Raw genomic sequence first — 11,023 nt, 5'->3', positions numbered from 1 at the left:
AGTAAACTTTACGCTTGCGTCAGTTACAGGTTCTCGTCAAAGTTAAGCTCTCATGCACAACCAGTTCCCTCACAAACACACCCCTGCCGCCCACTGCAGACACTCCAGGGCCATTGGATAAATTCTTTTAGCTGTATTATTGTCAGACTGTGCCTCAGAGTTGGTCTGGCTTCGAGTCCCAACATTCTCCCCCTTCCTTCTCCTTGTTGGTTTGTAAGTTGAACGAAGAATTTTTTTTTCCAGAAATTCCTTATGAAAACACAGCTTCAGAGTGTTCTCCTTTAGCATCCTAGAGATGACACCATTTCAGAACTTAGAGAATATCATCAACTTAGACATTCGAGAATATTTAATGAGTTTCTAGTCTGTGCTAAGCACCCCCGTTTAGTGTCCTGGGAGTAGAACTAACTTAATTTAAACATTACTGTTCTTGTCACAGCCTGAGTTTTGACATGTATGACTTTAGTGATGGCTGCCTTGACGTCCTTGTTCCTCAGGGTGTAGATGAGAGGGTTGAGAACAGGGGTGAGAATAGCAAACACCACATTGCCCATGATGTGGAAGTCTACAGGGAGGTCGGCCCTGTAGGCCACATAGGCTATGGCAATGGAGGAGTAGTAGGTGCCCACCACCAGGAGGTGGGAGCTGCAGGTGGAGAAGGCTTTGGCACGCCCTTCCCTGGAGTTGATCCGAAGCACGGAGGCCAGGATGCGGGCGTAGGAGAGAAGCACCAGGAGGAGGGGGAGGAACGACACCACCATGGCGATGCAGAAGCCCATGAGGGTCTGGGGGCTGGTGTCTGAGCAGGAGGCCTGGACCACAGCCAGGTGGTCGCAGAAGCAGTGGTAGATGTAGGCGATGCTGTCAAATGCCATCTGGGAGGTCTGTACCACTGCTGGGATGGGCAGGAGGAGGGCGGTGATCCAGGCACTGGCTGCCAGGGCAGTGTTTGTCCGTGGGGTCATGTGGATAGGGTAGTGGAGAGGGCGGCAGATAGCCACATAGCGGTCATAGGCCATGACCACCAGGATGAAGGCTTCTGAGCAGTTGAGGCCGTGGAACAGGTACATCTGCAGGAAGCATGCTGGGAAACTGAGGAAATGATCTCCCAGCAAGAACAGGGATAGCAACTTGGGGACAGTGGTTGTAGTTGAGAAGATGTCAAGAGCTGAGAGGTTGACTAGGAAGAAGTACATGGGCTTGTGGAGGCTGGGCTCTGTCACCACAGCCACCAGGATCAGGGTGTTCCCCACCAGGATGAGCAGGTAGAAGAGGAGGAAGAGGAAGAAGACGGGGAGGAAGAGGGATTTTTGCAGAGAGGGGATGCCTGTAAGGTAGAAGACGGTCTGAGAGTCCCCTGACCCATTGCAGGCTACATTCTCCATGGTGGGTTAAAGCCAGATGCTCAGGAGGTAGGGAGCAGACATCTTGGAATCAAGCCCACCTGTAAACAGAAGGACCAGAAATTCTGGCATGAGAATTACGTAACAACCAGATCATTGTTTAATTAATATAAATAATTTATTTACCACCATTTCTAGAGGAAGTCCAATGGGCTTGATCTATCCCGAGTTCTTCATCCTGGGTATGTAGTTTAGTAGGTAGCGGGATGGCCCGCCTCACTGAAGGCTAGTTCAACTTTCTAGCACATCCTAAACCTTGGCTAGCCATCCAGAGCCGGAGCAGGAGGATCAGGAGTCTAAAATCTTCCTCAAATTCTTTCTCTAGTACCAATTTTACTCTTTGCCTTTAAAAATCAAGTATAGATAAAATATCTGCACCATTAAGTCCATCCGATGCTTGCTCTACAATTCTGAAATCCTAATGGGAAAGAAAGACACTTAACCCTCTCATGTCTCAATTTGTTATGGAAGAACTTGGGATGGTCATTTTTTTTTTTTTGTATTGTATGACCTTTTAGAGGATGTCAGATCCCCTAAGCCAGGACCCTATTTTCCTTTCTCTTTTGAGAATACTTAAAATTTTTTAAAAAATTATTATCTTTGTCACCATCCATTTAGGGAGACCAGATGTCTCTGAGGTCTGCTAGAGTATGCAGCCTCCCCATCATAATTGCTAACCTGGCACTGACTCCTTTCTTGTTTGCCTGGTTCAGGTTTCTGCTGTGTGCTTCTAAGCTGAAACGCCTATATGGTGCCTCTGGGGTTTATATATCCTGGCTCTGTGTTTGGGAGGGGGGTGGTTGCTCTGTCATTGTGTCCCAGCAAGGGCAATATTGAGAATACTCCAAGAGGGAAGAATCGTTCTCAACTCTGGTACCAATGACTGTTCTGTCCCACAATCCCTCAGTGAGAAAAAAAAGCATCTAAGCATCCATTGACTGATTCTGTCTAGAGGTGGTTTCAGCTCGGCGGGTTCTCTGACTGACCACTGCCAACCGCCTAGAACCTCTTGGGCCCTACTCAGGGCTGCCATGGCACTGTGGGATGGTTTGTGAGGCACAAAATTGTTCCAACTAAAAAGCACCTTCTCAAAGGAATCAGAAGCCAGTATTTCAACCCACAAATTTGGAGGTATTGAGTTGAGGAAAATAATGATTTATTCTCAACTTTGGGCTCATCCCTTGGACTAAAGAACTATTATGGTATCCTTAGTTTCAGTGAGTATGATCTCCTTGATCTGTGAGCATGGTCTCCTTGCTTGATTAGAGGCAGTTTAATTCCCCACTCTTCTAAGAAAACTTCTCTCATGCATAAACCACTAATGCAATAAATGGAAAGATGTTTTGTTTTCAAATTTCAGCTTCCCACATTGGGCAGTGACTGTGCGTAGGAGAGAGGTTTCCCAGATGCCACCGTCAGCTAGCTGCTCTTACAAGAGGTCTCTGCCACACCTTTGAATCCTGGCAGAAGGCCCGTTTAACCTACATGACTTTTCCAGCAAACCCAGAGGGCCAAATTTCCAAGGGGGAAAATAATATAGTAAAGGTTTCTTTCTCTTTTTAATTGACCATGTCAGAGAAGACTAAATTTAAATTTCTCCCTGGTCTTTGAGTGATAGCTCATTCGTGTTAACAGTTAACTACTGTTTCTTATGCTCATTTTCAGGTTGGGGTTATTTTTTCCTGAAGTATATACTAGGTCTGAGCACAACTGTCCTGTGCTAAGACCAGCAGGTCCTGCCCCAGCAGCTCTTCCCTGCGATGGCTGTCTAGTACCAGTTCCAGTGATGGTGGGGAAAAGAAAGATGCAGGCGTCACCTGAATGTCAACCTAAATGTGTCATCCCCTCCTCTCACCACCTGCCGCTGCCAGAGAAGCCGACCCTCTTCAGAACCACGAACCTGAGTGTAAGAAAAGGGCGGGCCATGTCCAGGGCCAAGAGTGGTGATGAGCAAGAGCTCGGGTCTTTATGAAGCCAGCCTCAAAGGGCTAAGCCGTACCTGTCAATCAAGAGAGCTCTGCCACTCTCGGGCTGAGATTTGGAGCTTTGAGCCTTGTTCTGCTCAGCTGTATAGTGGTGGTTTTGAGGTGAAGATCTCCAAAGGGTTTGGAGTTCACTGAGACACCTTCCAGTGTCCCCTTAAGTATGGCAGAGGAGAGGCTACAGAGACAGAGGTCACACAGTCTGTGCTCTAAGGGACAGAGCACCTTCCCTTCACAAAGGTCTGGCTCTTTGAACGTCAAGTCTATGGACTTGGGAGATTGAGGACCACATGTGAATCGTTGTTGCAACCTCCATGGGGGTAGCCTTCAAATCACTTCAATTCCAAACCTTGTTTTCCTCATCTGAGACCCTGAAGGGTTTTTATTTTGTTTTATTTTTATTGAGAGACTGTTTAGACAGACAATGCTTACCGAGGCTAACCCATTTGCTTATGAAGTCATTTCCCATGACTTCTACTGCTACCTGCCTTGTCTTCCTGTAGGAGGACTCAGGCTCAGATGGTCTGAATCTTACCTGCAGGTGCACCTCCTTGCCTTCATCTGTCTAGACCAGGATCCTACAGCTCACGTGTGTTCAATGATCTTGGCTCCTAGGAGTGCCCCTCTTTCTATATTCAATCTTTCTGGCCCAAGCCGATAGCCCCTGGACCCCGGTCCCTGTTTCTCTACTTTTCTACTTTCTGCATATCTGTAGCAATGGTTACCTGTTGGGTCGGGTCTGCTCTGGTTCTCCACCACAGGCCTCTGAAGAAGTAGCAGGCAGGGCTGAGCTTGAGCTAATTAAACCATCAGCTCTCTCCTTCCAGCCTGGTCTCTTGGGTACTTTTCTTCGAAATGTGTCTTCCCTTGTATCACGCCCCATACTCTGAGGAAATCACTTGCTGGCATCTCCTACAACATTAATCCTAGGGAGGCAAGATTTGTCCCTGGGCTTTGTTGATAATGAGAAGAATATCACTAACAACCCTCAAGGGCCCAGAATTTTACACTAATGATACAGTCTTTGTTCTCATGATCTTGTCTGGTCCTTGCAGCTACAGAGGAGGCAGGAAATAACCACAGGACACGACAGAAAATTCAAAAGAAGGACAGCGAGACTTAGGGAATAAAATAACTTGTTCATTTTAACAGTGGTGGCTGGAGGCAGAATTAGTTTTCTGACCCAAAGCTCTATGTCTTGCCTAGGGCCTTGACCATTCATTCCATGTAGCAGGATTACACACTGCCCAAGAGCGAGTAACCTGGGGCTATTAAATATGAAACCCCTCTTGCCTTGGTTTGCTGGCTATTTCTTAGCTTTTATCATGGCTATAGCAATAGGAATCTGCCTTCCAGACAAGCCCCTGGGTCCAGAAATTGTAACTGGAGATTTCATGTTCTACCTGGTCTTACGGCATCTTTAAAAATAACCACTCAGAGGCTTAATATTAAATACATACTATTTGACCTATTAGCTCAGGCTTATTATTAACTAACTCTTACAAATTAAATTAACCCATTTCTGTTTTATCACAAGCTCGTGGCTTGTTACCTCATATCTTGCTTCTCCAGCAGCTGCTCAAATCTCCCTCTACTCCACCTTCTTTCCCCCTGTATTCAGTTTGGCTTTCCTGCTTGGCTGTATTCTGCCATGCCACAGGCCAAAGCAATTTCTTTATTTACCAATGGTAAATCCCACATCAAAAAACAGTTCCCTTTCCTCTTCATTTCTTCTTCAGGGTGAGCTGTATGAGTTGTGTTAATCTTGGCTTATTGATTCAGTGGCAAGAGGTCTCTCAACTGCACATGACAATCTCAGCTTCCCGGCCAAGGAAATTATTATTCTAACCTTGCAGAGGTGTACATTCTTAGAAGCCATAGTGTTTAAGAAAACAGAACCTAAAATTGACGGGAAGGGAGAAAATATGTTGGTTCTCAGGGCTAGTGAGCAAGACACATCCGAATCCTGTATATTCTGCACAGACTGAAAACTGCCACGTTTACTGCTTGTTTGTTAAGAGTATGGGCTTAATTTATCAAACAGCACCCATACACCCTTCTAGCTAGTGTCAGCTAACCAAGCTGAGTGTTCCCTCTGCTATTCGTCCCTTCAATACAGCTACTCATTTCTGAGTGATGGGCTGTATTGTAAGAGCTGTGACTCTTCTTCTTCTGTGCTTGAACCTTGCTGCCTCACTTCTTCTGCTATGAATTGCGTGCCTTTGTCAAAAGCAAGGTCACCCAGGAAATCATAGTGATGAGTAAGTTATTACTGTCTCCAGAAGGCTCATGTGTTAAAGGCTCGGCTGTTAGTCAATGTGATTTGGGGGAGTGATTGGATCATGACAGCTCTCACTTCCTTGGTGGATTTATTCATCTACGAACTCGTAATTTGATGGTGCTGGTGGAAAGTGGTATAAACTAGGAAGTGGGGGCGTGTGTTCACGTCCATCATGAGATGCACAGCTTTACTGTGCCTTGACACAAGCCCACGGAACCAAGCAACCTTGGCATAAAGCCTCTAAAGCGATGAGTCCAAATAGACCCTTAGGTTGACTTTATCAATCATTTTGTCATGGTTACGAGAAATTACACATAAGGCATTCATTAAACGCCCGGGCGATGGCGGCAGATACATTGTGAGCAAGAAGGGCGAATCCGTGTTCAGAATGGGTTTTCCATTCTGTAAAAATAAATAGTGACCCTTCACGATGAAAGAGATCCGTCATCATTCATAGCTGCCTGGCTCCCTTGAGTGCTGGTCATTCACAATCCTGTGGGGAATGTCAGCCTTTGTTGTTGGCGTCTTGGGTTCTTAGCAGATGAACCAGATTAGCCTTGATGGGCCCACGTTCAGCCTCCCTCCACACCGCTGGGGCCTTTTATTCGTGGCTCTTTCAAAGTTCTATTTCTTTATTCTTTGAAAATTTCATGCATACACTTCATAAAATGTATTTTGTTCATTTTCACCTCCTATCCTCTCTCATCCCCACCCCCACTCATACTGTTTACCCCTTCTTTTTCCCAACAAGTTATCCTCTTATTTTCATGCCTTTTTTGTTGTTGTTCTTGCTTTCTGTTTTCTTTTGTGACCCACTGAGTTTAATTATAGTTATATACGAACATAGGGGCCATTAATCTCTTGTATAAACACTGAGACGTTGGCAAAGTGGGAAGCCTTTAACCTTTCAGGGCCAGGGCTATCTTGTCTACCTCACTTTGCCTACTCCTGCTTATAGAACATTTTTCTTCCATGGGTACCCATTAGAAGTCACATAGGGCAGAGCAGGCACCAGAACTGATGGCATCGGATAGCTGACTCCTGTTGTGGACCCACCCGATGCTGGTGGAGGAGCCAGCTATGGACCAGTGCCTGCCCTGTGGTCATGAAGAAGAAGATGAAGACAGCTGTGAAGGCTACGGGTCCATCTCTGTGGACACTTGGATGACTCTGAAGTAAAAGATACTTTTTCTCTTAGGAGAAGTTGTTTGGGTGGATAATGATGAAGACAAGGAAATCCTTGGCACGATGAGTAGCCAGCTCTCAAAAGAAACAATGGAAATGCCAACGGAGGTAAATTCTGGAAAGGTAAACTTCTCAACTGAGAGCTGTGGTGCAAAGCTTGTAATCCCAGCGCTTGGGAGGTGGCGGCCAGAGGGTCAGGAGTTCCAGACCAGCCTGGGCTACCTCATGAGAACCTGCGTTTAAAAAGACAAGACAAAAGACACTTTAGAAAAGAGTTGAATCCAGCAGGCCAAGGGATTGGGAGTGGGAGGTTATCTGCACAGAGACTTCCAAACAGCAGACTTTGCTTGAGGGATGTGAGGAGGAGGGAGATGATCTTCTGTAAAAGGCTGGGAAGGTCATATCCATAGCAACTTCTCTTCCAAGGGGCATCTTGAAGTCCTGCTGGCACGCTGATGCCAAAGCCTGAGCACTGTTTGGAGCTCAGTGCTGCAGTTCCACCCACACACACGGATAGCGATGGTCCCTGGATTAGATCATTCTGTTGCATTGGTTTGGATTGATGTCAAAACAAATCCTAAAAGCCAGAGCTTCTGTTTAGGCAACTTTCCCATCCTTGGGGCTTGTTTTAGCGCTGATGTAGATGAGGTTTTAGCCGGGAGTACCCACAGCAAGGTTTTTTGTATCCATGAGATGCTGGCTGGAAAGTTAATTCCTGAATGTTAAGTAAGATGTTTGAGAAAGAAAATAGTGAGGGGATTTAAAGTCTCCCCAGATGGGCCTTTCTTACCCATCGATAGCATCATTATTAAATAGTCTCACCTGCTACCAATGAAGACCAAAGAACTGATTGGTAGCTGGAAGATAATTGCCGGTTGCAGTATCTACCTCACTTCTAAGGATGGGAAGGTTCATGTTTGGGATGTGCATTGACAGATTGGTTCGTGAAGGCAAGTTTATATGATTTATACATTGCCCTATTGAGGAAAGACAGTCTGCAGCTTGTGACTCTACTTGTTGAGTAGTGAACACATAGAATCAAGACAGAACCAACGCCGATAGCAGGCAACATTGGTGTTTCTTCTTTGACCTCAGTCCTGCTCCAGAACTGACTATGAAAGAGGCCGGCCAATGGCCATGTTCCCTCTGGTACAGGGTGTTCTAGCTTTCACTTAATTAAAAAAGCAACCTGTGGCTTTTTCTTACTGAAGTTTCACCCCGGAGAATGAGGAAGGCAACGCCCTGATGAATGGACTGCGCTGGTTCTCAGACTTCTGAAGAGCTTATTTGAACTCCAGTTTTTCTACAGATGGAGCCTGTCTTGATACATGTCAGTAGTCTCCAGATGTGTGACAGTAGTCTCCAGATGTGTAACAGTACACATGATGGTCTGTGGTCTCCAGATGTGTGACAGTACACATGATGGTCTGTAGTCTCCAGATGTGTGACAGCACACACGATGGCCTGTAGTCTCCAGATGTGTGACAGTAGTCTCCAGATGTGTGACAGTAGTCTCCAGATGTGTGACAGCACACATGATGGCCTGTGGTCTCCAGATGTGTGACAGTAGTCTCCAGATGTGTGACAGCACACATGATGGTCTGTAGTCTCCAGATGTGTGACAGTAGTCTCCAGATGTGTGACAGCACACATGATGGTCTGTAGTCTCCAGATGTGTGACAGTACACATGATGGTCTGTGGAACAAGCTGTGCTTACGTTAAAGGCACTGTCTTAATAAATACACGGAAACTTTCATTTGGAAACACAACAGTCACACGGGACATAAATACATTCACAATTATTTTCCATCATTACTTGGGCATCCCTGGGCCGGACAGCAATGCCTGTGGGTCACTAAAGGGTGCAGAGATAAACCACTCTGGAGACAGTTTCAGGGAACAGCGTCTGCTTTATTGCGTGTGAGCAACCACTTGCATGGTGGCAGCCTAGTGACTGTGATTGGTTGGTACACTTCCTCAGACTGGATGTGAGCGCTCATACCCCTGGGCCTCTATGTGGAAGAAGCTCAGAGACATGGAGAGTGCAGGCTCATGGGCAGGCCAGCTACCAGCTCCTCACACTATATCAGAATTCAGTGCTCTGACTTCCGGGAATGCACAGGAGCGAGGTGTGCCCTGCTTCTTATTTAGAAGTTCAGCGTGCCAAGTAGGCTGGCCACTGGGTCATGCCTGCATTTTCTCCCACGGTTCCCCCTCTCTATCATTTTGCTTTCCTGAGAACAGAGCCTACTGATCATCCAGCAGAATACGCCAACTAAAGAGACAATAGCGTAGGTAGATAGATTATATGCATGATGAAAGCAAAGAGGGTATCTGGGCATGGGAATGGTGTCATTCCATATTTTAAAATCTCCTTTTATAGGATGCATATCAGGAAATAGATTGGAGTCATTAGCAAACAGCTGAAAACAAGGTCCTCTGACCTCCACCCTGATAACAAGGGAGGGTAAGGTACCGATGACCAATAATTTTCAGCCCTGGCATTATTTAGTCAGTGCAACAAACAAACACATGAGCGCATTGCTTGCCGCCACCTCTTGTAGCAGCTACGTTTTAATTGCTTCATGGCTGGTATGAGCTGGACAGGATCCAGATGGGTTGCGACCTGTTTCCTGGAAAGACACAAGGAAGACTGCTCTCCAATTGTTGAAAGGAGGGCTGCATGTTGGTTCCCAGCTATGCGGCTAGCTTAGAGCCGAAATAATCACATAGAAACTGTATTAATTAAATCACTTCTTGACCCATTAGATTGTTATTGGCTAACTCTTACATCTTAACTTAACCCATCTCCATTAATCTGTGTATGCCACGTGGCAGTGGCTTACTGGCAAAGTTTCGGCATGTCTGACTCTGGCGGCTCCATGGCGGTTCTGACTCTTGCTTTCTTCCTCCCAGAATTCAGTTTAGTTTTCCCAGCCTACCTAAGTTCTGCCCTGCTATAGGTCCAAACAAGTTTCTTTATTCATTAATGGTAATCACAGCACACGGGGTGGGGGAAGGGGGGGACTCCAACATCACCTAATGATAAATAACAGGGCTGGTGATTATCATTTACGTGTTATTGCATTATTTCAGATCATCAGTTATAACCTCATAGGCCCTGACAAAGGTACCCAATGTTAATGAGCTGCAGTATATTTCCTTCATAATCTGTTTTTTTTTAAAAAAAAAAATTTAGAGTAAATGATCCCATATTAATAAAATGTTGAGGGTGAGCCTCATTCAGACCCATACCCCCACCCTGGTATTTATCAACTTGTTCTCTGAGTTGTTTGTGTGATCTCTCACCACTGCTTCACCTGGGGGATTATAAGAAATCCCACTAAAATGCTGAATTTCCCACTGGGGACAAAATTGTTTAGAGGCAGAGGAGAGGTAATCGGGGCCATTGTCTGTTCTTATAATATAGAGCACTCCTGCTATCAAAACATTCTAGGAAATGAGTAACAGCGTGAGAGGCCTTCTCCTCTGACAACGGCGTGGCCATAAGGAGGTGAGAATAAGGTTTGTTGTGACATGAACGATGTCTACAAAATGAAGCAATATGCATGCATCCATTTGCCTTAATGCCAGTGACTTTAACCCCTGGAGATTGACCCTGCAGAAGTCCTAAAGGGAGAAAGGGAACATGGGCATCCTCAATCTCTTCCGTTTGATGATGATCTAAAGCAGGAAAGGGGGCTCTTAAGGACCGTGCATACAGACGAAAACGATTGCACAGTCACCTCATCCTGCCAGAGGGAGGCCATTGGAGACCACGATGTCTCATCAGCAAGAGCGTGTCCTTTCTTTAGCACCCCCAGAAGAGGATTGTGGGCTCTGATAAGTGATACAAAGGTATGATTCTGTCGCTGTCCTAATGTAGCTTGCAAAGCGAAAGTATAGAAGTCAAGGGAAGTCATCATTTTAGTCCTTATGAAAGGAGCAGGTAATCTAGGGATAAGGAGTACAGTAAATACTGTCAGCATGCAGGCGAATTGGCTGAGGTTTGTGTTTCATGGCTATGAGCACAATCTTAACTCTAAATGTTGTGGGGAAGCTCTCCCTGGTGCAGCCTTCCAAATGTTAAAATCTCGGGTAGCAGTATTGAGTACCGCACAAGTCATTCCTCCATGGGAATAGCATCAGTGAGTAGCATAGCCACTCCAGG

The 11,023-nt window shown here is 45.8% G+C and overlaps 1 pseudogene; it reads right to left on the bottom strand.

Annotated features, from left to right (window-relative positions):
* Window positions 1-414: 414 nt before the first annotated feature.
* LOC119802526 lies at window positions 415-1,385 on the bottom strand (annotated as a pseudogene).
* Between the last annotated feature and the right edge of the window lie 9,638 nt (window positions 1,386-11,023).

The sequence above is a fragment of the Arvicola amphibius genome, chromosome 12 (genome assembly GCF_903992535.2).
Source record: "Arvicola amphibius chromosome 12, mArvAmp1.2, whole genome shotgun sequence".
Taxonomy (NCBI): domain Eukaryota; kingdom Metazoa; phylum Chordata; class Mammalia; order Rodentia; family Cricetidae; genus Arvicola; species Arvicola amphibius.
Note: the sequence above shows the minus strand (reverse complement) of the source record. Positions and strands in the feature narration are given on the sequence as shown.